Below are 27781 nucleotides of genomic sequence, written 5' to 3'. Positions count from 1 at the left end.
CTTTTCTCCCTCTCTTCCCTCCCACCACCACGCTCTCTGCAGAAGCTGCCAGACCTCTGATCCAGGGGGGAAAACTGGTGTCAATCTGTTGACTTGTGTAAAAGCAATTCAAACGGGTGGCCCCATCACTCTGAAAGATTGTGCCTCAACTCCCAATAGCAGATGGAGGCTACTCATCCACCTGTCCCTTGAAGACTCTGCTGGGAGGGATAGAACCCAGTGGACATGGAAGGCGCCACAGTTCTAAAGAAGGGGCCTATCTGAGGAATGGAGCAAATGGCTCCCTATGAAACAGACTCCGGGCCGCAAGGTCCTAATTTGTGTTCTTAGTAAGATCCAAGAGGCCATTGCAGTTGAGAAAATGGTTCAAGCAGTCTCGAGGAGCCCGTATCTGCGAGCAGGGAAGACAGCTTGGAGATGCAAACTATGATTACCAAGTGCAAGCCCCCACGGAGGCCTGGATACCACAGAAATGTAAATCAGCAGAGGAGAAGATGAGATTGAGAAACTCTCCCGGAATCCAGAGGAAAGAAACATAAAACAGAGTTTATGGGGCAAGGTTCATAACAATAAATATTATTTCCAAAAGAGATTGGGGGATAGGAGGTGGAACGGGAGCAAAACAGCATGGGAAAAAGATACTCGCAACTGCTAAAGGTTTAATAAAAGGTGGTGAGAAATGAGGGGAAGATACGAGTTTTCCTGTAATAGAAAGGGTAAGTTCAAATTTTACTGGAAAGTATGATGTGTCTCAGGAACAGGACATAAGCCTTTTTTTTTTTTTTTTTTTTTTTTTTTTTTTTTTTTTTAAGTTGGAGTCTTGCTCTGTCACGCAGGCTGGAGTGCAGTGGTGCTATCTCAGCTCACTGCAACCTCTGCTTCTGGGATTCAAGCGATTCTCATGCTTCAGCCTCCCAAGTAGCTGGGATTACAGGTATGAGCCACCAAGCCTGGCTAATTCTTGTATTTTCAGTAGAGAAGGGGTTTCATGTTGGCCAGGCTGGTCTCGAACTCCTGACCTCAGGTGATTTGCCTACTTTGGCCTCCCAAACTGCTGGGATTACAGGCATGAGCCATCGCTCCTGGCCAAGCCTTCTTAATTCGGCAGAGTGAAAATTAAGTGAGATTCAGCAGAGTGAGGATGGCTGGGCCTTGCCACTCTGGCCATCTGCATCTTGACAGCAGTTTTTGGAGAATCTCTGCTGAGCCCACACATTTGCTTCTAACAATACTACAAAAGTCTGCAACCTGGGACTTTAGAAAGGCAATAGAAAAGATCTGAGAAGAATGACTGAAAGCACTGCTATTAAATGAGAAGTGCCCGTTTACTGCAATTAACTGAAGAATAATTTATGTCATGCATGTGCATTTCATGTACATATGTAACCTGCACTTCTGAGGTAGGAAATTATGTTACTGATTTCCTGAGCATTGGGAGTTGGGGAAAACCCTCTGATGGGTGTGGCTGAAGATGAGCTTTTTACTTTTGCTCTGCTCTGGGTTCGTCTTCTGCCTGTGTCCCGGTGTGGCCACTCCCTTTCTGCAGGTGCCACGCTGGTCTGAGAGGCCAGAGTGGTTGCTACTCTTCTTAGCTTTGCTGGTGACCTTGTTCACAGACCACTGGAAATGCAGTCTTCACACCAAGGCCACTGCAGCGTCCGTCTGCCTGTTCCCACTGCCTGCCACCTGTGCTGTGCCTTCGGTTCCTGGCCCTGTCTGCTTGCTCTAGGATGCGATGTTATGCTCTTTAGAGGGTGCATATACTATGCCAATATAATATGTTAATTCTGCTTTATTTGATGTGGCAAAAAGATTTCTAACTGGAATATGAGATAAAAAAGTATCCCAAGGTAGCAGAAACCTGGACTCAATCATACTCCCCATAGAACACCTTAAAACAGGGGTCCCCAGCCCCTGGACTGGTGCTGGTCTGCAGCCTGTTAGGAACCAGACCGCACAGCAGGAGGCAAGTGGCTGGTGAGCAAGCATCACTGCCTGAGCTCCACCTCCTGTCAGATCGGCAGCAGCATCGGATTCTCATGGGAGCCAATCCTATTGTGAGCTATGCACGTAAGGGATCAAGTTGTGTATTCCTTAGGGGAATGTAATGCCTGATGATCTAAAGTGGAACAGTTTCATCCCCAAACCAGCCTTCTACCCTAGTCCTTGAAACCGGTCCCCGGTGGCAAATAGTTTGGGGACTGCCGCCTTAAACACTCTCCTGGCTGCTGCAGCTCAAGGTTACCCACTGAGGAACTTCATGCTGTGCTCTAGTGGACACAGAAGCATCGCTCAGTACTGCACTGTCACCAGCCTCAGCAGCCACAGGACAGTTTGTCACCAGCTCCCTGAGAATCAGCTCCAGTGTGATGGAGGTGACCCCTTGCTCCAGAAGTCTGAAGTCAACAAAGATAAACTTAGCTAGTTAGAAGGGATTAAGCAGGAGACAGTGGAACATCTACAGCAACCAAACACCCCACTCAATTCCTGCCCACTTCTGCAGATCCAAAGAATTCCTGTAGCTTTGAAGTCTGGAGTGAGAAGTGAGAAGGACCCAGGAGACCAGATAATGCTGGAAAGTCTTCAGCAGAAAATTTAGAAGAGTAGATTATAAACATGTAGTTAATGAACTTTTATTTTTAATTGTTTACTACCATTTAGCTTTTTTAAAAAACCAGGTACACATTATATGTATATATATAATTTTTGTTTTTCTTTTGAGATAGAGTCTTGCTCTTATATGTATATGTATATATTTTGTTTGTTTGTTTGTTTTTCTTTTGAGATAGAGTCTTGCTCTGTCGCCCAGGCTGGAGTGCAATGGCAGGATCTCAGCTCACTGCAAGCTCCACCTTCCCGAGTTTAAGCAATTCTCCTTTCTCAGTGTCCTGAATAGCTGGGACTACAGGCATACACCACCATGCCTAGCTAACTTTTGTATTTTTAGTAGAGAGGGCGTTTTATCATATTGGTTAGACTGGTCTCGAACTCCTGACCTCATGTGATACACCTGCCTTGGCTTCCCAAAGTGTTGGAATTACAGGTGTGAGCCACCAGGCCTGGCCTTATTTTATTATAGTTTTAAAATAGTTAGTTAAAACAGAAATAAACTAAACAACCAACCTAGGATTGCTGGCCAGGAACAAAGTGGGTGCTAGGCTCAGAGACAAGCGATGAGGTCTCTATGTCTCATAGAGGCCTGAGTGGACCAAGGTCTGATATGAATGGCACGCTAACCAGGAAATCAGAACTAGACTGATGGGGACAGAGGGGAGTTGGGGTGGGAGAAAGAGCCCTGGCTCAGAGCCTTAAGAAGCCACATAAGCCTTGGACTGTGGCTTTGATTTTCTTTTCTTTTCTTTTCTTTTCTTTTCTTTTTTTTTTTTTTTAAATTGAATTGGAGTTTTGCTCTGTTGCCTAGGCGTAGGCATACAGTGGCACCATCCCAGCTCACTGCAACCTCCACCTCCTGGATTCAAGCAATTCTCCTGCCTCAACTTCCCGAGTAGCTGGGATTACAGGTGCCTGCCACAACATCTAGCTAATTTTTGTATTTTTAGTAGAGACGGAGTAAGTAGAGACCATGTTAGCCTGGCTGGTCTTGAACTCCTGACCTTAGGTGGTCCTCCTGCCTCAGCCTCCCAAAGTGCTGGGATTACAGGCATGAGCCACCATGCCCAGCCTGTGGCTTTGATTTCAATTCATATGGCCGGTCTCCTTTCAAGGCTGTGTTATAAGTTACCATGGTTAATTGTTCCCAGTGAATTCCACCTCCATGGCCTTGGTGGTCTCCTCCCATGAGGACTTCATATTTGGCCATGTGACTTGCTTTGGCCAATGGGATGTCAGCAATGATGATATAAGAAGCAGCTTGAAAAATGCTTGTCTTTTGTGCTTGCCCTTTCAGAATGCTACCTCCAGGTGATGAAACGTGACCAGTTGACAGCCAACACCAACCTCTAGACATGTGTGTGAGGTGATATTAGACCCCACATCCATGCCCAGGCTCAGCTGAACTGCCAGATAGATGGCTTCAGCAGCATGAAGCATTAGGCACAACCAGCAGAAGAACCACTTGCTAAGCCCTGCCCACACTGCTGACCCTTTGCAATCTGAGCAGATAAAATGGTTTTCATTTTAAGCCACTAAATTTTGATATGGTTCATCATGTGTCCATTGACAAACTATGTCCAATGCTTCTTGTTGTATTTGCATCTAGCACCTTGCTCTGCACATAATATGTGATCAGTAAATGAACCCGTCTATAGCGTTTATTTAAGGAGGTACAGAACAACAAAAAAAGAATGAAAAATAGTACAGAGTAGCTAAATCAAGACCTCACGCTATGATTCAGGTTAGCCATTTAATCTTCCCATGACTCAAGTGTCATCTGTAGATTGGAGATGATTTCATCTGCAGACTGTAGATTCACCTTGTCCAGGTAAAAATGAAAGATGTTGATGAGTTCCGTTTTTCCTCTAATTGCATCAAGAGGCCAGATATGTGTTTGGCAACATTCAAAGGAGAGAAGTTTACTAATTATTCGCCAGTATTCTCTGCAGTGAGGAAGTCTGAGGGCTTTAGGGAGAAACCTGGGTACCAGCTGAACTGGTAAAGGGTTTACATCGCTGTAGTCCTCCGGCTCCAGGACCGAGTGCCTTCCTCAGGAATCATTCCAGCAGAGCAGCCCAGCCCCCGAGGCAGTGCTGGTATAAGGCCCATGATAAAGCACATTTCAGACTTCACCAATGACCTTGCACATCTTTTCTTTTCTTCCTATAGAGAGTAAAGAGGGACAATGAGCCTGAATGTATGGAACTGCATCTGAATTTCTTGGTAATTTCAAGGTATTGTGTTTGGTAACTCAAAAACTAGTTTTCCTTCTGGCCCTGGGTTTGCACTTTACAGCCAACTGTTTAAATAATCTGTTAATGATTATATATGTAATGACTGATAAATGTAATTTTAAAATAAAACAAATAGACTCTGTATTCACTAGGACCCTTTTCCTCAGAGTTATTTGTTTATTGAGTCATATCTTTCTTATCTCTTCTCCACCGAGAGGCCAACCTGGCTGCATTTCAGTTGCCAGATTTCTCAAAAACAGGTGTCCTATTTGCACCCAAGAAATGCAGTGTATACACAGATACTTCTTAACTTCTAGGGATGGTTAACCTTTTCTTCTTGTCTGTAGCCTTGCCCACAGCAGAAGCAGCAGCATTGGTGGCATTTATTGGGCAGGTGCTGCTTCGAAAAATCTTTCAACAGCTGCTACTCCATCAAGGACAAAGCCCCAGGACAGATTCCTCCAGGGTATCGTTCACTGACTGGCATTCCAGATGGAGGACCTTTCCTTTGGGGGACCCTCGGGCTGCCATCTGGGTACATACCCTTCAATAGCTTGAGGCTTTTTGAACACATCAGACTTTGTCATGATTGGACATCAAAGTTATGAGCTTATAGGGCCTCGATGTAAGATCATCTCAATAACGGGCATCTCTGTTATATATATAATTTTCAACTGTCTATTCAATAATCAGTCAATCATAAAACAACTGCCGTGGCATCCAGCTGGTGGTAAGCTACCAAAGGTGCATAAAATGAAGTCTCTGGTCAAGCACATGAATGTTCTACGTATTCCAAAAAATAAAATTAAATAAAGAAAGATAAAGGGGAAAAACTCAAACAAAATGCAAATAGAAGCAAATGAACCCAACTGCATTTCAAAGGCCTAATAGGCACTTTGGGAGACTGAGGTGGGCGGATCACAAGGTTAAGAGTTCAAGACCAGCCTGGCCAATATGGTGAAACCCCGCCTCTACTAAAAATACAAAAATTATCTGGGCATGATGACATGTGCCTGTAGTCCCAACTACTTGGGAGGCTGAGGCAGTAGAATCACTTAAACCCAGGAGGCAGAGGTTGCAGTGAGCCTTGATTGTGCCACTGCACTCCAGCCTGGGCGACAGAGCAAGATTCCGTCTCAAAAAGCAAAACAAAAAAAGGGAATAATAGGTTGAATAATGTTGCAGGAGGGATAGAACTAATCTATGTAATTATTGTTATTATTTTTAAGAAATTGGCTCTTGCTCTGTTACCGGGACTGCAGTGCAGTGGTACACTCACAGCTCACTTCAGCCTTGAACTTCCAGCTTCAGGTGATCCTCCCACCTCAACCTCCCAAGTAGCTGGGACTACAGCCATTGTACTCAGCTCCCCAGGTAGTTTTCAAACAAAGTACTTTAACTATCAGACTCTCACTCTAGGAGAGAAAAAAAAGAAGTGCAATCCAATCTTGCACTCCTCTTAGTAGGTCTGCTTTGTGCCATGATGCGAAGGTGGCAATGGGTGTCATAGAATTGAGCATGCAAGTAAATATGTCAGTGTTTTGGAAATAAGTCCTCACCATGGAAAAACGGATGTGCAAATTTGGAAGGGAGGAAGCAAGGAAGAACCCGGTGAGACTGGTCTGGAATCAGAGATGGCAGTGAAATGTGATTTCCCTCCTCGCCTCTCTGAACTTTAACTTCTCTTCTTTAATTTCTTGCCTCTGTAGCTCTGCTCATTCTGTTCTAGTCACAGAGAATTTCTGTCCCATAACTTTTTTATATTAAAATCCTACCTCTTCTCCATGAGGCCTTCTCCCTCTCTCCTGATCACAGAAATCTCATTTTCTCTGAATTTCCATGGTACTGTAACTAAAATTTATTACAAGCCCATTAATGTTTATATTAGAATAAAATTCTTTATGGAAGGTTTACCTTACCTATAATTTGCACGTTTTAATAACAAACCAGCATCTGATTCTTCCTTGTTTTTCACCAGGTCCCCATGCATTCAATAATGCCTTGTTGAATGAAAGAAAGCAGAGATTATTTTAACAAGAATAAATATGGCAGTCTGAAAAAACATCTGAAAATATAACCACGCACATACTAAAAAGGGAAGATGTACTCGGCTGCTAAATCTTGGTTGAATAAGCCTACTGTAAATCCTCAGCGTGATACGCCCTCCAGAAAGCTAGTGAGTTTGCAGGATACAGGACACATTAGTAGAGATATAGTACTTAGAATAAGGGAGGTGATTGGGCCACTCTCTTCAGCCTTTGGTGGACTATTGTCCTATGTTCAAATTTTTGGTATTGTGTTCAACATCTTTTGGCTGCAATTTTGGAGTATCATGTGCAGCACGAAACCATGTCATGGGCAGAATGGGAGGACCAGGATTATTTGGACTGGAAGAGAGACCCCTGGGAAAGAGAAGGGACTAAGAGAAGGGAGGATACACACAAATTGTCTTTAAATGTATGCAGAGGGATTTAGATGTGGAAGAGGAATTTGATTTATTCTATATCCACCTGGAGAGCAGAAACAGGGTCAGTTTGGTGAAGATGGGTGAGAAGGAGATTTTAGTCTCAACAAAAGGAAGTGCTGCCTGGAAAAGAAAGTTGTCTAACTTGGAATGGTCAGTTTGGGGTTACAGCTTCATTTTCACTTTCTTGGTATCAGCAAGGTGGTACAGGACAATCATGTATGTAAGAGGGATGTGTCGACCTGATGACTTCCAGACACCTTCCACTCTAACACCCCATGAATCTATGATGCCAAGAAGAAAAGACCCCAAAACACTTAGTGAACTAATCGGTATGTGAGTGAATGCCAGCTGTGAAGTACAGACAATGAGTACAAAAGTGCCAGGAAGAGGGCACTGGAGTCCTTGGGCTGGGCTTCATGGAGGAGTGGGTGGAAGAGAAATAAACAAACCCAGCTGCATTTCAGGCCACAGAGCAGTAGGGCGGGGAACGTTTGGGTTGAAGCTTCAGCAGAAACCCAGGGCTGGAGGAAGGGCAGAGGAAGGTCCATGCATAGCAGAGACGGGGAGCTGGGAGCTCAGGTAGAGAAACCATGTTCTGTAGGAATGTGGGGGTCAAAATGTGCTTTGAAAGCTTGTTAGAGGAATTAAGACAGAAAAAAATCATGCCCTGAATTTGAAGTTCTAGGCTGGGTGCAGTGCCTCAAGCCTATAATCCCAGCTCTTTGGAAGGCCAAGGCAGGTGGATCACTTGAGATCGGGAGTTCGAGACCAGCCTAGCCAACATGGTGAAACCCCATCTCTACAAAAAATACAAAAAAATTAGCCGGGCATGGTGGTGAGTGCCTGGAGTCCCAGCTACTTGGGAGGCCAAGGCAGGAGAATCGCTCGAACCCGGGAGGCAGAGGTTTCTGTGAGCCGAGATCGTGCCTCTGCACTCCAGTCTGGGTGACAAAGCAACAAAGCAAGACTGTCACACACACACACACACACAAATAGAAGTTTTAGTTCTTATTTCTGTCAGTTACTAGTAGAATGACCACTTTTTCTGGGTCTTCACTTCCCCACTTTGCAAGTAAGGCGTCTGGATGAGATAGCTAAGTCTCCGTCTGCTCTACGAGGTGCTGACTCTCGGAGACGTATTATTGGCTGCCATTGTAGATTCATGAGCAAGACAGGGACAGAGAGGAGTATTTTAGGAAGATTAATTTAATATGCAGGGTAGATGGAAGTCGGAAGAGAGCAGAGGTGGGAAGAACAGCTGAGAGGCAATTCCAGTAACTGTTTCTCAAAATAAGGTCATTCAACTTTAATATTGTTTACTTAGAGTTTATATCGAAGTGTTAGGAAGTACGAAGGTTGGTGTTTCTATATGACAACTTTCTTTCTAAGTCAAATACATTTCCTGTTTCCTTGAGTAATTAAAAAAACGCAATGCTGATACTATCACTAAAAGCACTACACCCATGACCTAAGTCTGGTGAGTATTTCTTCTTTGTATTCTTTCATGAGAACAGTTTAAATAATGGTTCGCTTAGCAGAGAATTTCCCTGTTACCATGCCCTGCAAAAAATTCAGCACCATCTGCAAAAATATTTTGAGACATACGGAGGAATTTTCACTTGTTTTTTACTCAGTGAATCTTTTCTCATAGAGTTGACAATGCTGACCTCTTATTCCTGTCCTCTTTCAGCAGACACTTTGTTTTGTGACAAACTTTCATCCCAAGTTGCAGAAGAGGTCTTACAATGACAGTTCGCTCTGTTTCTTAAAATAAAATGCTTTTCACAGAAAGCTGAGTGCCAGAGCTATCTGTGGGAGGTGGCAACACCTCTCCTGGTCACTGGTTTGCAGCTGGCCACAGACTGAGAGGGAAAGAAAGTCATGGCCACCTTGTGGTGACTGGGGCTGGCAGGGGCAGGAGGGAAGATGGGAGAGGAGCAGGGGAATCTTTGACTGCTGTGAACTGGCTGCTTCAGTGAGCTAGAAATGCAAATTAGAGAACCGTGAGGGTGTAGGTCAGCGTCTGGAATCCCTTCCGAGAGTGGCCTGACTGTGATGTTATATGACGGGTACTGCCCAGTGACTAAGCAGGGAAGCATGAGAACCTGCAGCCTGAAACTCTCAGCTCCTCGAGGTATGATCTGTGTCTATGGATAAATAAGTGCAAGGTGCCCTGCGGGAGCTGCAGTGAGGGAGAGTCATGGTGGCAACAGCCCTCTGACATCTCTCTGCATGGGTATCGGCCACCCAGGGTCCCACACCTGCCTTTCTTCTTTCTTCCTTTTTTTGCCTTTATTTCTACCTTATCCAGTGCCAGAACAGAAAACAGATTTGAAAGGAGAGCATTTGGGAGAAGGAAAATTACATCTGGATGGCATTTGAGGCCCAGGAGTCGTTCTGATTGTTTCAGTTCCGTACTTGCATAAAACCTCAGACTTAGTGGGTGCAGGAAATATGAATCGTGAGTTCACACTTCCTTGATCACTTCAGGCAGAATGTGCCCTCTTTTTTCTTACTGCTGAAGCCTCATCTGTGACCAGTGCTGGACTGTGAAAAAAAGTTTTTAAAGTCTACAATGAAATAACCACAGGAACTGAGAAAGCATTGAAAACCTTGCATAACAATTGGGCATTGCTGGGACATCTAAGCACATTTTTACTCTGTTTTACGCAGGTAAAACAGTCTCCATGAGCTAGAAATGCTGAAAATGGGCCTCTGCCACTGATAGTTTGAGAAGCGCTGGTTGGCATCTGATACGATTTGGCTGTGTCCCCACCCAAATCTCATCTTGAATTTCCATGTGCTGTGGAGGGACCCAGTGGGAAGTAACTGAATCATGGGGGCAGGTCTTTCTCATGCTGTTCTTGTGGTAGTGAATAAGTCTCATGAGATCTGATGGTTTTAAACAGGGCAGTTTCCCTGCACAAGCTCTCTTCTCTGGTCTGCCACCATGTGAGACATGCCTTTTACCTTCCTCCATGATGGCAAGGCCTCCCTAGCCATGTGGAACTGCACGTCCATTAATCCTCTTTCTTTTGTAATTGCCCGGTCTCAGGTATGTCTTTATCAGCAGTGTGAAAACGAACCAATACAGTGTCCATCATTTCATCAGTGAAACATTTACCCAGAAACTCTTGTTTGTAGACATCTGCTCCAGGGACATAAACCTCTGAGGAGCAGGCTTTGTAGATCATTAGCTGATGGTCTAAGGATTCAGGTTGATTATGTTTCCCTGTGTCAAGAGAGATTCTAAAAGGCCACAGTTGGTCTTCTTTGGTGTCTACCAAAGTCTCTGCCACAATGCTGAAAACAGAGTAGACACATGGTATTTGTTGAATGAACTTATGACTTTGCATTAGTGGTGAATGAGACATACATTTTAAAGCAGTATTTAGCTAGAGCAAGTAGTTGGTTACTTGTCTTTCTGCCTTGCTGCTCTTTCTATACCTATTTGCAGCTCCCCAGCAGGGACTGGAAGTGGCTCTACTTCTGAACTTTAGCAAAAACTGGAATCTAAAAATTATTGGAATCTATAAGGAGTGTTAAAAACCAAATTTGTCCTAGGGAAATCATGCTTGTTTACCTCTTAAAATTTACTTTTTGAGTATTTGGAGGCAAGGGTTTTCAAATCAATGTAGATCTTTGACGCCAACAAATGGCAATGAATCATTTCGTTGTGTTGTTGGATGGCAGAGTGGCAGCCAGCGATCTTGGTAGAATCAAAGCATGTGAGAATTCCACGTGGCCTCAAAGATCAGCTGCGCCTCTGAGACTGTTACTTCACAAGCAGAGGAACTGAGATGCAGAGAGAGAAATTGAGTTGCCTTTTTGGTAGTAAATCGTAACCATTTTCAAGGATTTATAATGCAAACACAACTTACTTTTGGGCCAAAGTTTGATAATATAAAATCTTACCATTAAAATGAAATCCATCGCAGTGGAAAACCTCCACCCTCAATGATGTGACATTTCTGCACATCAGAGGAGGATCAAATACCTAAGTTAGCAAGAGCATGTGTCTAAACTTGGGAGAGAGATCATTGTGTCAAGGAACAAGCTGAGGGCTATGAATCTATCAACCTGTGAGTCCCTGGCAGTTTAAAAACAAGGTTTAAGATCGGCCAGGCATCGTGACTCATGCTTATAATCCCAGCATTTTTGGAGGCCGAGGCAGGCTGATCACTTGAGGCCACGGGTTCGAGACCAGCCTGGCCAACATGGAGAAACCCTGTCTCTACTAAAAGTACAAAAAGTAGCCGACCGTGGTGGCTCATGCCTGTAATCCCAGCTACTCGGGAGGCTGAGGCAGGAGAATCATTTGAACCTGGGAAGCAGAGGTTGCAGTGAGCCAAGGTCATGCCATTGCACTCCAGCCTGGGCAACAGAGGGAGACTCCGTCTCAAAAACAAAAACAAACAAACAAAAAACCTGCATGTGAATGCTTACAGCCGGTTTATTTGTCAATGCCAAAAATATAGACGCCACCTTAACATCCTTCAACTTGTGTATGGGTCAACACACTTGGATACATCTGTGCGATGGAACGCTATTCAGCAACAAAAACTAATGAACTACTGAGACATGTATCCATGTGGATGAATCTCAAATGCATTATGCTAAGTGAAGAAAGCCAGACTCAAGGGCTGTGAGCCGCTGGCAGTTGCTGGTTTTCTGTGGGAAGGCGGGGTGGGAGGAGGCCGACCTCTGCCCCCAGTCACTTCCTGCTCGACCTGACTCTTCACACATGGCTGCTTAATTCGTGCCCTGCTCTCCCCTGCTGCCGTCCTTTGCTAACACACCTGCTGCATGTACACATGTGTTGGTAAGTGAGAAACAAACACAAAAATAAAAATGAAGAAAAAAAAAAAAAGAAACAGAAAGCCAGACTCAAAAGTCACGGAGTGTGTGATTCCATTTATACGACATTTTGGGAAAGGCAAAATTGTAGGAACAGAAAATAGATCCATGGTTGCCTCAGCCAGGGGGCGAGAAGAAGGGATGCCTGCAAACGACACGGGGGGATTGTCTGAGGGATGGAACTGCTCGATATTTTGATTGTGGTCATTGTTAAGTGGCTGTATGCATTTGTCAAAACTTGCAAGAAGGCATGCTAAAAAAAAAGTGAATTTTCCTGTGTGTAATACACACATACTACTGGATGTATTGCTTTTAAAACATGAAAACAATGGATTGGTGTTACCAGGATAAGGGAGAATAAGCAAGCTAAAAGAAATATAGTTAGTTCTCTATCTTTTCCAAGCTAAAAACATACTGCTCTTTGCAACTCAGGCGGAAGACAAAGGTAAATTTTGTTTCCTTGTCAAAGCCCCAGACACTGTTATTTAAAATTCCCAGTTACACCAAATAGCCTGGACATCATATAGCACCTAGGGAAAGGAGGCAGTCTTTGCCTTCTGGTAAAACACACTGCAGCGTCGAGCTCTGGCCTGTTAGCTGGTCTCAGATATGTCAGCGTCTCTCTGCCTTTATGCCTTCCTTGGAAGAATGGATGCTCTGTCTCCCAAGCTGGAGTGCAGTGGCACGATCTCGGCTCACTGCAGCCTCTGCCTCCTGGGTTCAAGTGATTCTCCTGCCTCAGCCTCCCGAGTAGCTGGGACTACAGGTGTGCACCACCACACCCAGCTAATTTTTGTATTTTTAATAGAGACGGGGTTTTGTCATGTTGGCCAGGCTGATCACAAACTGCTGACCTCAAGTGATCCACCAGCTTTGGCCTCTCAAAGTGCTGTGATTATAGGCCTTAGTCTCAAGCCTGCCATTTCCGGAAACCCACCTCATTATGAGATCACTTTTGTCTCACTCTGGCTGCAGTCTTCTCTCCCTTCCCTGAACTCCTGTAGTATTTATTGCCCACATAATTCTCCTTAAAGCTATTTTTTCATTTTATGCTAATAGATGCATGTCCTGTGGTCACATGTTGTTAGAGACACCTTTGGGGCAGGGCCTGCCTCTCGCACTTCTTTGTATTGTAGGAGTCCTGGGGACAGCAGGTGCTTAGTAAAGGTTTCACAGTGAGGATGATGATGGTATCGAGGCGCTGGATGTCTAAGGATATACTTTTGCCTACATTGAGTTTTCCAAAGGACAGATTTGAATGGAAGGAGAAGAGGGGAAACTGGGTCTGGAGGGATAGAGGGACACTACCCAGAATTCCCTACAGTCACCTCAGTGTGAGAAAGTTATGCATATGAGAAATCAAGAATTTTAATTGGCAAGCATAATCATCTGAAGATAAGAGTGTTATAGGCTCCTCTAAGCCATCTTTGGGGCTGGGGTTACAGCTCCCCAGGGGGAATATTTCAGCCTCTTTCTCCACTGAGCTGCCAAGAATAACAATTTTAGGTGTAAGACTAAGAGCTTTTCCCAGAGGGCTGTCTTCAAGGTCAAGGGGACCATCTGAGACTGAAATGAGAGATCTCCTGACAGGCAGGGAAGAACTCAGTGGGGCAGAGCGCACTGTGGGGAAAATGGCCTTAGGCCTTTCTTGTTTGAAATTCTTCCTCTTATTCTTACTCTTCTCTATTTAATTCTTTTAAAGATGAAAATGCAGAGAAAACACTAGTAAGACACATTGCAATAAGAGAAGCTATAATAAAGGGTAATGTAAAAAGAAATTCAATGGAGTAAAAAGAGAAAATGCTTCGAGGGTCAAAAGAAGACCCTTCTGTCGGTTTGAAAAGCTTAGGGAATGCCAGCAAATGCCCTAGGGTGTTGAAGCAAAAATCGAAAAAGGATTCTTATTAGGAGAAACTTACAGAGGGCCAACTAAAATGTCCTGTGAAGGCCTCGCAGAGGGCTTGATCAAAGGTCTCTGGGAATCCGTGTTCTTTGGTTTTGGCCACAATTGGGCATCTGGATGTACCCAGAGAGGTTTCCTTCGGGTGCTCTGCCTCCCAACAAGCCAAAGTTAAGCAAAATTCAAACTGTTGGCAGTCCCCTCCCCACCTCTAAACCTCCCCCATCCTCTCTAAGCTCCTGGGCCTCAAGCAAGGGTAGATGAAGCCCATCGAATACCACTCAAATATAGAAAATACCCAGTGGGGCGTGGTGGCTTACACCTGTAAATCCAGCACTTTGGGAGGCCAAGGCAGGCAGATCACAAGGTCAGGAGTTCAAGACCAGCCTGGCCACCATATTCAAACCTGATCTCTACTAAAAATACAAACCATTAGCAGATGTGGTGGCGTATGCCTGTAGTCCCAGCTACTCGGGAGGCTGAGGCAGGAGAATCCCTTGAACTTGGGAGGCGGAGGTTGCAGTGAGCCGAGATTGCGCCACTGCACTCCAGCCTGGGTGACAGGGCAAGACTCCATCTCAGAAAGAAAAAAAAAAAAGGAAAATACCCTTAGTTTTTCCAATGACCTACGTGCTATCTTTGTTGACTTCCACTGAAATACCTATGGCCGTCAGAATTTAAGGGACAAAATGAAAAGTGCTTCATAGAAATGTTGAAATGTTACCTTAGAAGGACAAGCTTAAAGTTCAGAGCCTGCAGACGCTCATCACACTTCAGTTCTCTCTCTGGTGTAATCCCACAGAAGTCAAGTTTATCAAAACTTGGGTATCTTGTTCTCTCTGAAGTGGATGACACCCTTCAGATGTTTTCTTGAAGTGAGATGGGGAAGTCTGCACTCTGAGTTCCAGCACTCACAAAACTTGAAAATGACAAAGTGACGTGTTGGAATTCAAGCTTGCAAATCCACACCTACACATGACTCCTTATTAATGGATAACACTGGAAGGACCATGGCTGCAAAGTACGTGTTTTGGAGATTATGTAAATATGTAGATTTATACAATGGATTATGAAAACCTTTGAAAAACAAACTGGGGTATTTACATCACAAACCTTGAGACTCCAAAAAAGTTGTTATGCTCTTTTATGCCAACTTCTATTCACCAGCAGGCGGTCTTTGAAAAAATTTTGCCTAGGCAATGAAATAATGAGAGGAAACCATTGCCTAGGCAATGAAATAATGAATGGGCAGGGGTGGAGTGGGGGGAGGTTAATAAGCCCTCCCTCCAGACCATTACTTTGCATGGTTTAAGGGGTAGAAAAAGAGTATCTTTCGGTGAAGGGAAGTTACAGACTGTGGACAGAAATAAAAAAAAAGCAAGCAAGCAAACCCTAATATAAGTCAGCTGAAACTCCATAAGAAAAGAACTACCAAGGGTGGCAGTCAGGGGTTCAAGATCAGCCTGGCTAATAAGAAACCCTGTCTCTACTAAAAAAAAACAAAAATCAGCTGGTGTGATCACAGGTGCCTATAATCCCAGCTCCTCAGGAAGCTGAGGAAGAATTGCTTGAACCTAGGAGGCGGAGGTTGCAGTGAGCTGAGATCATGCCATTGCACTCCAGCCTGGGTGACAGGGTGAGACTCTGTCTCAAAAATAAAAAAAAATAAAAAAAAAAGAAGAACTGGAGCATTTACTTTTTTCTACTTGAATGAACTTTGTAGGATGAGGGACGGAATGATTAAATTTCGGGAAAGAAATAAATGTGCTTTTCCTTTTCAAAGCACTTTGATTTCAACAAAATAGCTCCATAACAAACAGATCTAGGCTGATTAGTACTCATTGCAATTTTTATTTATTTATTTTTTTTTGAGACAGAGTTTCACTCTTGTTACCCAGGCTGGAGTGCAATGGCGCGATCTCGGCTCACCGCAACCTCCGCCTCCTGGGTTCAGGCAATTCTCCTGCCTCAGCCTCCTGAGTAGCTGGGATTACAGGCACGCGCCACCATGCCCAGCTAATTTTTGTATTTTTAGTAGAGACGGGGTTTCACCATGTTGACCAGGATGGTCTCGATCTCTTGACCTCGTGATCCACCCGCCTCGGCCTCCCAAAGTGCTGGGATTACAGGCGTGAGCCACCGCGCCCGGCCCCTCATTGCAATTTTTAAAAATGTTGTGCTTCTTAATTAGATTTTAAAATTTGATCCATCAGAGATCCTCTTGATACTCTGTGAGGTGCAGTTAATGTCTTTCTTTTGTCCGTAATACTCATCACCGGAATCTTTAACTATCTAATAGGAACATTTGCCCTACGGGAATCATCTTTTTAAAAAAAGTTCTCGAAACTAGTGATCGCCACACAATGCAGAAAAATGGATTTCAAAATGAATTGGCTAAAAAATATCAAGTTGTAGATTCATGCCCACAATATGATGTGGCTATGGATTCATATCTACAGTATGCTAAAGGTAAAAATTAATTTTAAATGTAACAAGACAAAGCCAGGTGCAGTGGCTCATGTCTGCAATCCCAAAGCTTTGAGAGGCTAAGGTGGGCGGATGGCTTGAGGTCAGAAGTTTGAGACCAGCCTGGGCAACACAGTGAGACTCTGTCTATACAAAAATAAAAAATAAAAAAAATTAGCCAGTCGTGATGCTTGTAGTCCCAGCAACTTGGGAAGCTGAGGTGGGAGGATTGCTGGAGCCCGGGAGGCAGAGGTTGGAGTGAGTGGTGATCGAGCCACTGCACTCCAGCCTGGGGGACACAGCAAGACAGCAAGACCCAGTCTCAAAAAAAAAAAAATAGTAACAAACCAATATTCTATGATGTATATATGTGTATGTGTGTATAGTGCCTATATGTGTTATATGTGTGTGTGTGTGTGTGTGTGTGTGTGTGTGTGTGTGTGTATGTATATTTAACAGGTATGACAACTCGGTAAAGGAAACCTACTGAAATCATAATAGAGGTTTGCTCTGGGGAGGAATAAAAGGAGACTTGCACAGGGTAAGTATCCAAGGAGCTTCAACTTATCTTTATTTTTAAAAATATATTTAGGACTGAGCACAGTAGCTCAGGCCGGTAATCCCAGCCCTTTGGGAGGCTGAGGCAGGTGGATCATGAGGTCAGAAGTTCGAGACGAGCCTGCCTAATACGGTGAAACCCCATCTCTACCAAAAATATAAAAATTAGCTGTGCGTGGTGGCAGGTTCCTGTAGTCCTAGATACTTGGAAGGCTGAGGCAGGAGAATCACTTGAACCTGGGAGGTGGAGGTTGCGGTGAGCTGAGATCACACCACTGACTCCAGCCTCGGGGACAAAGTGAGACTCCTTCTCAAAACAAACAAACAAACAAACAAACAAACAAACAAACAAACAAACATTTAAAGGCTATGAAGTGAATATGGCCAAATGTCAATATTAATCAATTCCAGTGGGTGGCAGGTATATAGATTATCTGTTTCTAATTACGTTACTTTTTTATTCTCTTCACCTTTCTATTTAATAAAATGTAAAATGTTAAGGTAAAGGAAAACCCAGGTAAGCTCAACAGAACCAAATGATGGATATGCGGACCACGAATGAAGTAGCTGTTATCAGGACATAATCGTAAACTCCAACATTCGGAAATCAAATCTGATGCTCCTGCAAGGTCATTTGTTTAATTGTTAGATGAAAATGTATCATCCATCGAACAGAAACCTCCTGGTACTGCTGTTGATAATGTCTGGTTGCCACCAGCCATGAACCTGGATTTCCTTTTCATCACTATCATATTTCACCTCTCTCTGGGAGGTGTCTTCCATCTGTTTTCTATAAAATCAACATAAGGGTTCCTAGTAAAAAAACATTTTGGCCAGGCACGGTGGCTCATTCCTGTAATCCCAGCACTTTGGGAGGCCGAGGTGGGTGGATCACGAGGTCAGGAGTTCAAGACCAGCCTGTCCAAGATGGTGAAACCCTGTCTCTACTAAAAATACAGAAAAAAAAGTAGCCGGAATGGTGGCGTGAGCCTGTAATCCCAGCTAATCAGGAAGTTGAGGCAGAGAATTGCTTGAATCCAGGAGGTGGAGGTTACAGTGAGCCAAGACTGCGCCACTGCACTCCAGCCTGGGTAACAGAGCGAGACTCCATTTCAAAAAATAAAAATAAAAATAAAATAAATAAAAATTTACTGCGCATGTGTAAGATTTGGGAGTATAGACTAACTAAAGGTAGGTAAATTACAGGTAAGGGTCTGCCATATTGTCATTTCACCTTAATTCAGCTTAATTTGCTAACCAGGGCTTTGTTCTGATATCAGATTTCTCTCCCTTGTTCCTGTCTGCAGCCTAAGCCAGGACTATCTTAATTTGCTTGGTCCCTGGGCAGGTGGCAGCTTGTTTGCTGGCCAGACCTGACACCAAACAGTTACTGGGCACTCCAAGATTTAATTCCTCCTTAGTCTCCTGCTCAGAGCAATCTACCTGATTTAACTTCCTCTGTTTTCCAAGTGCGTGTTGCTAGGACAGATTCTCTTAGCCTCTTAGCTACTGCTCCTCGTTGTTGCTGAGATCTGTCTTGTGCGGCTGCCAGCTCATGTCTTAATTCTGTTCTGGTCATTTTTCCAGTCCTGCGATCTGAAATTACTCATCTGATTTCATGGGTGGCTGGCAGAGGGATCTGTCAAATCTGCATATATTTAGGGGAGACTGAAAATAAAACTACATGCTGGAATTTTTTGAAAGTATAGATTTTTCTATAGAGAAAAGAAAAATATAGAAATATGGGCCGGGGGAGATAGCTACCTGTAGTTACTGGGTGATCCCCCAAAAATCAGTTTCTAGTTCTCCACATTAACAATACATTTTAATCTATTTTTTTTTGTTGTTGTTGCTGTTTTTTGTCTTAGGCTGGGTGCAGTGCTCACACCTGTAATCTCAGCTCTTCGTGGGGCCGAGGTGCGCTGATTGCTTGAGTCCAGGAGTTTGAGACCTGCCTGGGCAACATGGTGAAACCCCATCTCTACAAAAAAATACAAAAATTAGCTGAGCCTGGTGGTGCACACCTGTATTCCTAGCTACTCACTGGGGCTATGGTGGGAGGATCACTTGAGCCAAGGAGGTTTGAGGCTGCAGCAAGCTGAGATTCTCCCACTACACTTCAGCCTGGGTGACAGCAAGACCCTGTCTTAAAATAAATAAATAAATAAATAAATAAATAAATAAATAAATAAATAAAAGGTCGGGCATGGTGGCTCACGCCTGTAATACCAGCACTTTGGGAGGCCAAGGTGAGTGGATCACCTGATATCAGGAGTTCGAGACCAGCCTGGCTAACATGGTGAAACCCTGTTTCTACTAAAAATACAAAACCTTAGCTGGGCATCGTGGCACACGCCTGTAATCCCAGCTACTTGGGAGGCTGAGGCAGGAGAATTGCTTGAACCCAGGAGGTGGAGGTTGCAGTGAGCTGAGATTGCACCATTGCACTCCAGCTTGGGCAACAAGAGTGAAACTCCATCTCAAAAAAAAAAGTTATTTTCCCTCATTCTTTCTCGGGTTTGTTAAAATATCCCAGTAGTGTGGTTTGGCAGAAAGAGCATCAGAGCGTAGGCTTTGGAACCCCCCTGGCCTGGATTCAAGCTCTGCCCATTTAGTCTTTCTAGGCCTCAGACTTCTCACACGGAGATAAAAATATTAATACTGGCATCTCACTTTATATATAGTATTTCAAAAAATCTCTATTCCTCACAAACTACCAACCTATCACTCAGAATCTATCCATACCCAGCAAAAATAATCACTAAGGAGTGATGTTCATTCTGAACGGCCCCAATGGGACAGCGGACATGCAAAATCCCAGCCTCTGGGGCCTGAGCACAGCTGCTCTGGAACACAGACTGCTTTTGAAATGAACAATGCGAGCACGAGACTGGTGTTTGGACGGGCTGTGAAGGCCCTTCCCTCTCTGGGATTCCATGATTCTATGAATATAAATTGTTTTCTAGAAAGAAATTAACGTGTCAAGTTAAATCTGCACCCATTTATACAGAGTCACAAGACTTGACAGAAGTTCCAGTTAGTTTACTGACTTGTTTAAAAAAAAAAAAAAACAGGTCTTACAGCAACAGGGGTTGGACTGCTCCATGGAAAAACTTATCTGTAGCACTACAAACTGCAAAAGAATTCAGAAGGCCTCTGTGCACCATCCTCAGCCAGTTGAGCTTGTCTTCCCTTCTTCAAAGTCTCATGTTGGCTGCAAAGTTGATGAAGTATTTTCTCTAAGAGACCTTGAGAATTCTTTCTGTGTCATCAGGGCTTCTATCAGATGCATTTCATGGGGAGAAAGGGATTTTAGATTCCAAAAATCATACAGAATGCATTTTTGAAATTATATTTAAGGAGGAAGTAGGGGCTGGAAAATAACATTTATTTACAACAAGAAGTACTATCTGTGGCTAATAACTGCGTATTTAACAATAACTGCATTTCTTATTGAATATTTCAGAGATATTAAATGAGCTTAAAATAAAATGACAATCTAAATGCCAGAAAGAAAAACTCCTGATCAGTGTCTTTATTGTGATGTCATAGTTTCTCACAGAAAATTATGGACTTTTGCTTGTATTTTAACTAAGAAAATAGTAGCTCAGTTTATAGTGTAGGTGTGTGACCCAAACATGATTATACAACAAACTCCCATCCATTGAACCACATTCTGCACATTTCACCCTTGATTACATATAATATCATATCTGCCTCTATTTGGTGGGGCTCGAGCAGACTGCAGGTTCTTTGGAAATGTTCTGGTACTTTAGTTTCAGCACAGGTGTATGATAGGCTTCAATAAACACTTAACAATTAGCATTTCAGAGATGTTTTACATTCATTTCTGAGTGATTGTCAATTAGCAGGACTCCCTTCCTCTGTCCCCCAGGTGATTATTAATGAAGTAGAATCCAACTTACCAGGGGCTACTATTTAAAGATCTTCTGCTCTAGTGAACTTAATAGTCTCTCACATCCTAGGGGTCTGTGGACTTGAAAGTTTGCATTTCCCTAAATCAAAAGAAATAGTGGAAAAATACTATGGGGGTAAGACCAAGGAAATGGGTAGGGTATAGCTCAGGAAGAAAAGCACATATTCTACCATGCATGAGAACAGAAAAGGAGTCACGGGCCTGGGTAAAAACAGACGCTATTGAAGTGAAAGATGTGATCTTTGGTGGACATATGCAGATGTATTCCTTGGATCTTGCATCTTCGTGCATCTTGAGCATTTACAATTACTCAAGGCATCACGGCAGAGTGCTGAGTCAGAGAGAATGAGGCTGTGGAACAAATGGCAGCCTTCAATCCCCACCTGGAGGGTGATTCAGCGAGTTCTCTCTTGACCGAAACCCAGGCTGCCGCCACCCTCCTGGCCAAGTAAGGCTTGAATCAGAGAGCCCAGCAGTCGGGTACAGAGGTGGTGCTCCTACTTCAGTATTCCTGAAAGGGCATTTTGTGTCACAGGGAGGAGAATGTTTGGAGCAGTTAAGAGGTTGGGCTCTATGGAAAGAGCTTGGACTCCTGAAGTCCTAGACAGCCATTTCCCAGCTCCGTATTCTTGGGCAAGTTATTTGACCTTCTCTAAGCCTCAGTTTCCTCATCAGTAACATGTGACAACATAGTACTTGCCTCGAAGTGTTCTCTTAGATCAAGTGATATAAATGCATAAAAGCAGTTAGTGTGTGGTGCTACATAAAAGAGAAAAATTAGGTATGGCTTCAAAGCACTCTCCTGAGTTATGCATCATTCTTGAGACATTATCTTACTTGTCCAGTTCCTGCTCTAGGCCAGGTCCTCCCCCTCCACCAAAAACGTGAGCAGGATGTCCACGGGACATAATTTCCTGAAGGTCAGCAGAACTGCTTCTGTTAGGAGCAATCACCTCCAACTCTGCATGATTTGCCGCCAACTATGGCCCTTCCCAAGCGGAGGTTTAGTAATGAATTCAGCTGTGATTACCATCGCCTGCGGTTGCTCGCTCTTCCCATTGTTTATAGCTTTCTGTTGCCTAATGGCTACATGTCTGGGACTCCTATTTTTAACAAACATTTGAAACCTGACAGGTGACAGCTCTTAGATTATCATTGTTCTTTAAAAATAGGATTCTCAACAGGTAGCTGTTAAAAACAGAGGAGAGAGTGAGTTATTAGGGAAGGTCACTGACAATAGTGATTGTTTTGACATGGGCTGGAAAGTGGTATAACAGAGAGGAACAGAAAATGCCGGGTCAACACCAGCGCTCTCAATCAAGGGAACTACGGGCTGTACATTATGCAACAGGCAGACATGACCAAGGCGGTGCCAAGAATCTGCTTCAATCTGCCTGCACCCTGTTCTGAGACTGAGTGACCTTCTTGGAAGTGGGTGAATTTGCCCTGCTATTTCTGGCAGCAGTTCCGGTTCTCAGGCTCTTTATTCTACCAGTTGCACTTCTAAAGTAAGAAATATGTTGTCTGCTTGATACCGAGTCCCTGGTGCCAAACACATTCTTTCCGCGATGTAGGGCAAAGTCCTGCATAAATTGGGCATATGAGGACAACAAGCTGAAACTCTGAGAGCATGACCTTTTCCTCACTACTCCCGGGCATCTCACCTGAGTTGGAACTAAGGCATCATGTTTTCCTAGGAGGAGAAAGAATATGAACACACACATAACACCGCTCCCACACAAGCACCACAGATATACATACACATCCATATTTAATAATACTGGAATCGACATTTTCTTATCTGTTATTAAGCCTATTAAAGTTAAAGAGTGATCTTTGGTGGATGTGTGCAGATGAATCCTCGGATCCTGCATCTTTGTGCATTTTGAGCATTTACAGCTACTCAGGGCATCATGGCAGAGTGCTGAGTCAGAGACAATGAGGCCATTCTTTTTTTTTTTTTTGAGACAGAGTTTCGCTCTCGTTACCCAGGCTGGAGTGCAATGGCGCTATCTCGGCTCACCGCAACCTCCGCCTCCTGGGTTCAGGCAATTCTCCTGCCTCAGCCTCCTGAGTAGCTGGGATTACAGGCGTGCGCCACGACGCCCAGCTAGTTTTTTTTTTTTTTTTTTGTATTTTTAGTAGAGACGGGGTTTCACCATATTGACCAGGATGGTCTCGATCTCTTGACCTCGTGATCCACCCGCCTCGGCCTCCCAAAGTGCTGGGATTACAGGCTTGAGCCACCGCGTCCGGCCGAGGCCATTCTTATATTCACATGATGTCTGAATTGGCTATCCAAAAGAGATATTTACCCTTCACGATGTGAAAAAGACTGTCATTTTGAAAACCAGCCCAAGGAAAGCTGTAGAAATGACTGTTCTCTCCCCATCATCCGTCTCCTCCTCAATATTTTCCTGCTTATTTTGGGGTGTTTTTATTAGTGGTATTAGATCTTTTTCACTTTTCACTTCTAATGAGAAGTGAAAAGTGAACAAGCCCCTCCGACAAGTCCCTCGTTCTCTAACCGTTCCCTGAGGCACAAATCTATTGTCCTAGCTGAAGTTATGTATTTGGTGGCCATCTCTCCCCACACCCCCATCAGACGCAAGAGTCTTAAACCACTGTCCAACTGTTTACCGTGAACTTCCCCTAACCTGCTCCCCTGCCTGTCTCCCATTTTGCAATTTATGGCCTTCTCTTGTCATCTTTTCCAGTTCTTTTTCCACCCATCCATCTCCCCTGTGACCAGGAATTGCTTGTGAAAAAACTCAAATCCAACCCAGTTATTCTTTTACTTAAAATCTTCAGCGACTCTCTTCCCTATAGAATGAAGTCCAAATTTATTATTCAGATGCATAAACTCCTTCCTAATCCAGTCTTTGCCTGTTATCAGGAATCCTTTTCCATCGGGCCAGCCTGGCAGCCTCTGCTCCCGCCATGCAAATGTTCCTGCTGTCTTTGGAATGCAGAATACGTCCTTTGCTCTTTTTTGCCCACATGAAAAAAAAGGTTCTCCCTTCTGCTTGGAATATCATTTTCATCTTGGCAAAAACTATACACCATCCAAGTTTTAGCCCATTGGTTCCTCGTGGGTGATGCTGCCCCTGACTATCCCAGCCAGTGCTCCCTCCTTGGGGGTCTCACAGTAAACCCTGCCGAGTTAGAGATTTACGTATCACTCCCTCCTCCAGGTCTCCAGCGCCCTGGGTTTTCATGACCTAACATAGTGCCTGGCTTCTAGTTGGAGCTCAATAAATGTTTCTTGATATAAACATATAAATTATATCAATTAACTTGGATTTCTTTTAAAACTCCTGAGAAAATAATTGGATTTGCCTTCAAGGAAAGCCTGAACTTTCAAGAATACATCAAGGGTTAAAAGTAGGGTGATTATAATTAATCAGCGCTAAGGAAAGACCTTAGCAGCTATTGGGTTCAACCAGCAGCCTTTGCACATTCAGCACTGGGGTTACCAGATATAAAATTACCGCTCCCCCCAAACTTACTGGGGGCAGAGAGAATTAGAACCTGTGCAGGTCCCAATCTCCAGCTCAGGGGCCTTTTCCGAAAGCTTCCATTTGAAGTTTTCAAATTGAAATTACTTACAATTCTCTGATAGCATGGATTTGACCTGCCATATGGATGTGGGTGATTCTGTAGGTCAGAAAACTGCTGGTTTATACAAATAAATACTGCAAAAAAACCAACAAAACCCTCTTATACTTGTCCACTAGGCAGTAAAGCAGGTTGAATCTGGCTAAAATTTCAACCCCATGAGGAGTGTTGAAAATCATAAGAAAAGAGAAAAGGGGAGTAGCTAAGAATGAAAATGTTTAGACTTGATCATGCTTATTTAAGAAATGTGAAACTTTTGGTTGAAAAATCTGTCTGTGGGTCCCTTGCACCCACCTTGTCCCATGCGATTCCACATTCTCCCTCTGAATGGCAGGCCCAGGATCCCACAGGAAAGGCTGGTTCTTTCATGTCCAGGGAGCCGTAACCTAGATCCCCCCAGAAGATAAGGGAAAACTGGAAACAAATGGAAACAAAACAAAAAAACTTCATCTTTATGCAACCTTAGAAAAAAAAATTTAAATAAAATTTGAGAGAGCCATTTATTTACTTAATTCAAAAAGTTAGCTGAATATGTACTGTGTGCTAAGTGCGATTGTCCTCATCTTCTGGATGAGGAAGTAAGGCTGGAAGAGGTAAATAACTGGCCTAAGGTCACAGATCAAGAGACAAGGAACCCAGGACCTTAGACTGTCAGCGTCATAACCTTGTGTCTGCTGCTTCCTCATTCAGGTTGGTGAAAAGACTTGGGACTTTGCGTAGCTGAATTAATTTGTCTTTGACCAAAGAAGTGGAGCCCGACCCAACAGCAGATGGCAGGAAGGGTTCCGGTCTGTACAGCACAAGCTTTGCTTCTCATTCTGACAGAGATAGGAGGAGGTTTTGAGTGGGAATGGAGGTGATGCTTTGGGAAAAACGTGACCATAGCATCTCTGGGAACTCCGACCCCTGTATGAGATACGACGGAACTCAGGACTGAAACTAAGACCACCTGTGTTATCACAACTTAGGTGTTTGTTTCAGGAACCCTTCCCTCAACAGCAGTAATACTGTAAATCAATACATAACTGCAGTTTGCTTCAGAAAATTCCTGCATGGATTTATCCGACACAACAGGCAAGCAGCTTGCTATTCAAACAACAGTTTACTTGTCAAGACTTGCTTCAAGACCTTTGGGTTGCTAAGCTTGTCAATCTTACACTATTATGTTCCAAAGTCTGCCCAATCTCAATCAGTTGCACCTTGAAAGACCTGCCATGACTCATACGTGCCTCCAGGTGCTAAAACCCTGTAAGTATCCATTTTGACTTCCTTCTGATGAGGTACTGCTGAGACTTCATCATGATGGCATTCTCTCTTCTCGAGGTAACTTCTAACTGATTTGGCTTTGTTGAATCATGAGTTCTGATGATATTTTCAAGAGATTCGCCCTAGATACTTTCAGTCCCACTTTACTGATGTGGAAAACTGAGGTTCGGAGAGCCCAGATAACTGCACTTAAGTCACATAACCCATATATCTGGAAAAAAAAGGATTCAAATCTAGATGTCTGTTCCTGAAGACAGGGTTCCCACAAAAGCCTTAACTTCTTTATCTGTAAAAAGAGGAAACTGCATTGGCTTATGAAGACCAAGATTCTTCCTTGCATGCTTTAAACTCTGATGAAAATATATATCACCACTGTTCAAGTGACAGTAATTTTCTTCCTTTCTCTTTTATTAAAATAGCTTCCCCAGTTTTGGTTTTACATGATTTTGTTTATCTAAACAAATTGCAAGCCTAATAGAAAAGAACCCTCCTGGATTTTTCTTTTTACTGTGGTAAAAGACACATAACATAAATTATGCTCATAATTCAGCAGCATTTCGTATAATCCAAAGGTTGTGCAACCATTGTCCCTTTCTAGTTCCACAACGTTTTCATCAGCCCAAAAGAAAACCTCAGACCCATTAAGCAGTTAGTCTTCCCTCCCCCTCCTCCCAGCCCCTGACAACCACTAGTCTACATTCTGTCTCTATGAATTCACCTTTTACGGATATTTCATATACATGGAATCATGCAAGATGTGCCTTTTGTGTCTGGTTCTTTGACTCGGCATACTGTTCTCAAGGTTGTTTTAAATTTTGTGTTTTGTAATCTTCATGGTATATTTTTGATACCAAATAGCTCCAAAATACATGAATCATTATGATTGACTGTTTTCCTCCTACTGGGAGGGGAGAAGAAATGGTCCTCAATGGTAACAATGTGAGGGGAAATTCTCCACACCCCTTGGCCACTTGATCTAAGGAGGAGCTCTCCACTCTCTCCGGACTCCGGGCTGGGGCTCAAACAAAGCCTGGTTGCAGAGCCTGATAAGAAATATTGCATGATGGGCCAGCAGCCAATCACCTCGGCTTTTTCCCCCACCTACCTGGCATTTCCCTGGCTTGGCCTTGTGTGCACGTGAGAACAATGAGGCAAGCCGTTGGATGAAGCCAAGTAACAGGTGAGACTTCAGGTGGGATCTGGCTTGTACTTGGAACCGTTTAGATTCTATTTTGCTAGAATGAATGGAAAGCAGCTAAAGGAAAGTTTTCCTGTCTGTGCGTGGAGGAAGCCATTGCTCACTGAGAAGTCAATGTGGCCGGGAGTTCATGCACTCCTTCTGTGGATCTGCCACGGCACTGCCTCTTTCAGACACTTAGGCTGCAAAGGACACTCTTCATGAACAGTTCAGATGAGAGTACAGAGGGAATTGTACACTGCAGCTCCCCCGGAACCCCCTCCCGTCAGGCTTCCACAAATGTCAAAGAAAAGAAATTGTGTGCCTAATACTGACAAATCTAAATCATGATTTTATGCCAGATACTAATATAAATCCTTTTTCCAGTGACAGCTCAACACTTAGAAAACTTACTGCATCATTTCCTTTCTCATTTAATGTCAAATGGAAAATTGATGCTTGATACATTTACTAGTAGGCCTTTTCCTTAGAGAATTTCTTTTTCCTTTTTCACCCCTCTGAGTTATGGATGATATGGAATGTAAAAATACAAAGAGAAAAACTAAAATGTCATTACTTTTCCTCTTTCCAACCTTTAAGATAAAGGGTTGCAATGAGTTCAAACATATTTATCTTATAAATACTGCATAGAAAATCATAAACTGAGATAAATGTCAGAGAAGACGCC

The 27781-nt window shown here is 43.6% G+C and overlaps 1 protein-coding gene across 1 annotated transcript in view; it reads right to left on the bottom strand.

Moving 5' to 3' along the window:
- Positions 1 to 4255: 4255 nt before the first annotated feature.
- ADRB1 (adrenoceptor beta 1) overlaps positions 4256 to 27781 on the bottom strand; it is a 36221-nt gene continuing 12695 nt past the window's right edge. The window contains exons 2-4 of the mRNA XM_039465381.2: positions 24945 to 25064; positions 6767 to 6847; positions 4256 to 4776 (exon numbers count right to left, since the gene is read on the bottom strand). The gene's annotated coding sequence lies outside the window, so the exon portion shown is untranslated. The remainder of the gene's footprint in view (positions 4777 to 6766; positions 6848 to 24944; positions 25065 to 27781) is intronic.

This window comes from Saimiri boliviensis, chromosome 12 (genome assembly GCF_048565385.1).
Source record: "Saimiri boliviensis isolate mSaiBol1 chromosome 12, mSaiBol1.pri, whole genome shotgun sequence".
NCBI classification, from domain to species: Eukaryota; Metazoa; Chordata; class Mammalia; order Primates; family Cebidae; genus Saimiri; species Saimiri boliviensis.
This window is presented reverse-complemented; position numbering and strand designations above follow the sequence as displayed.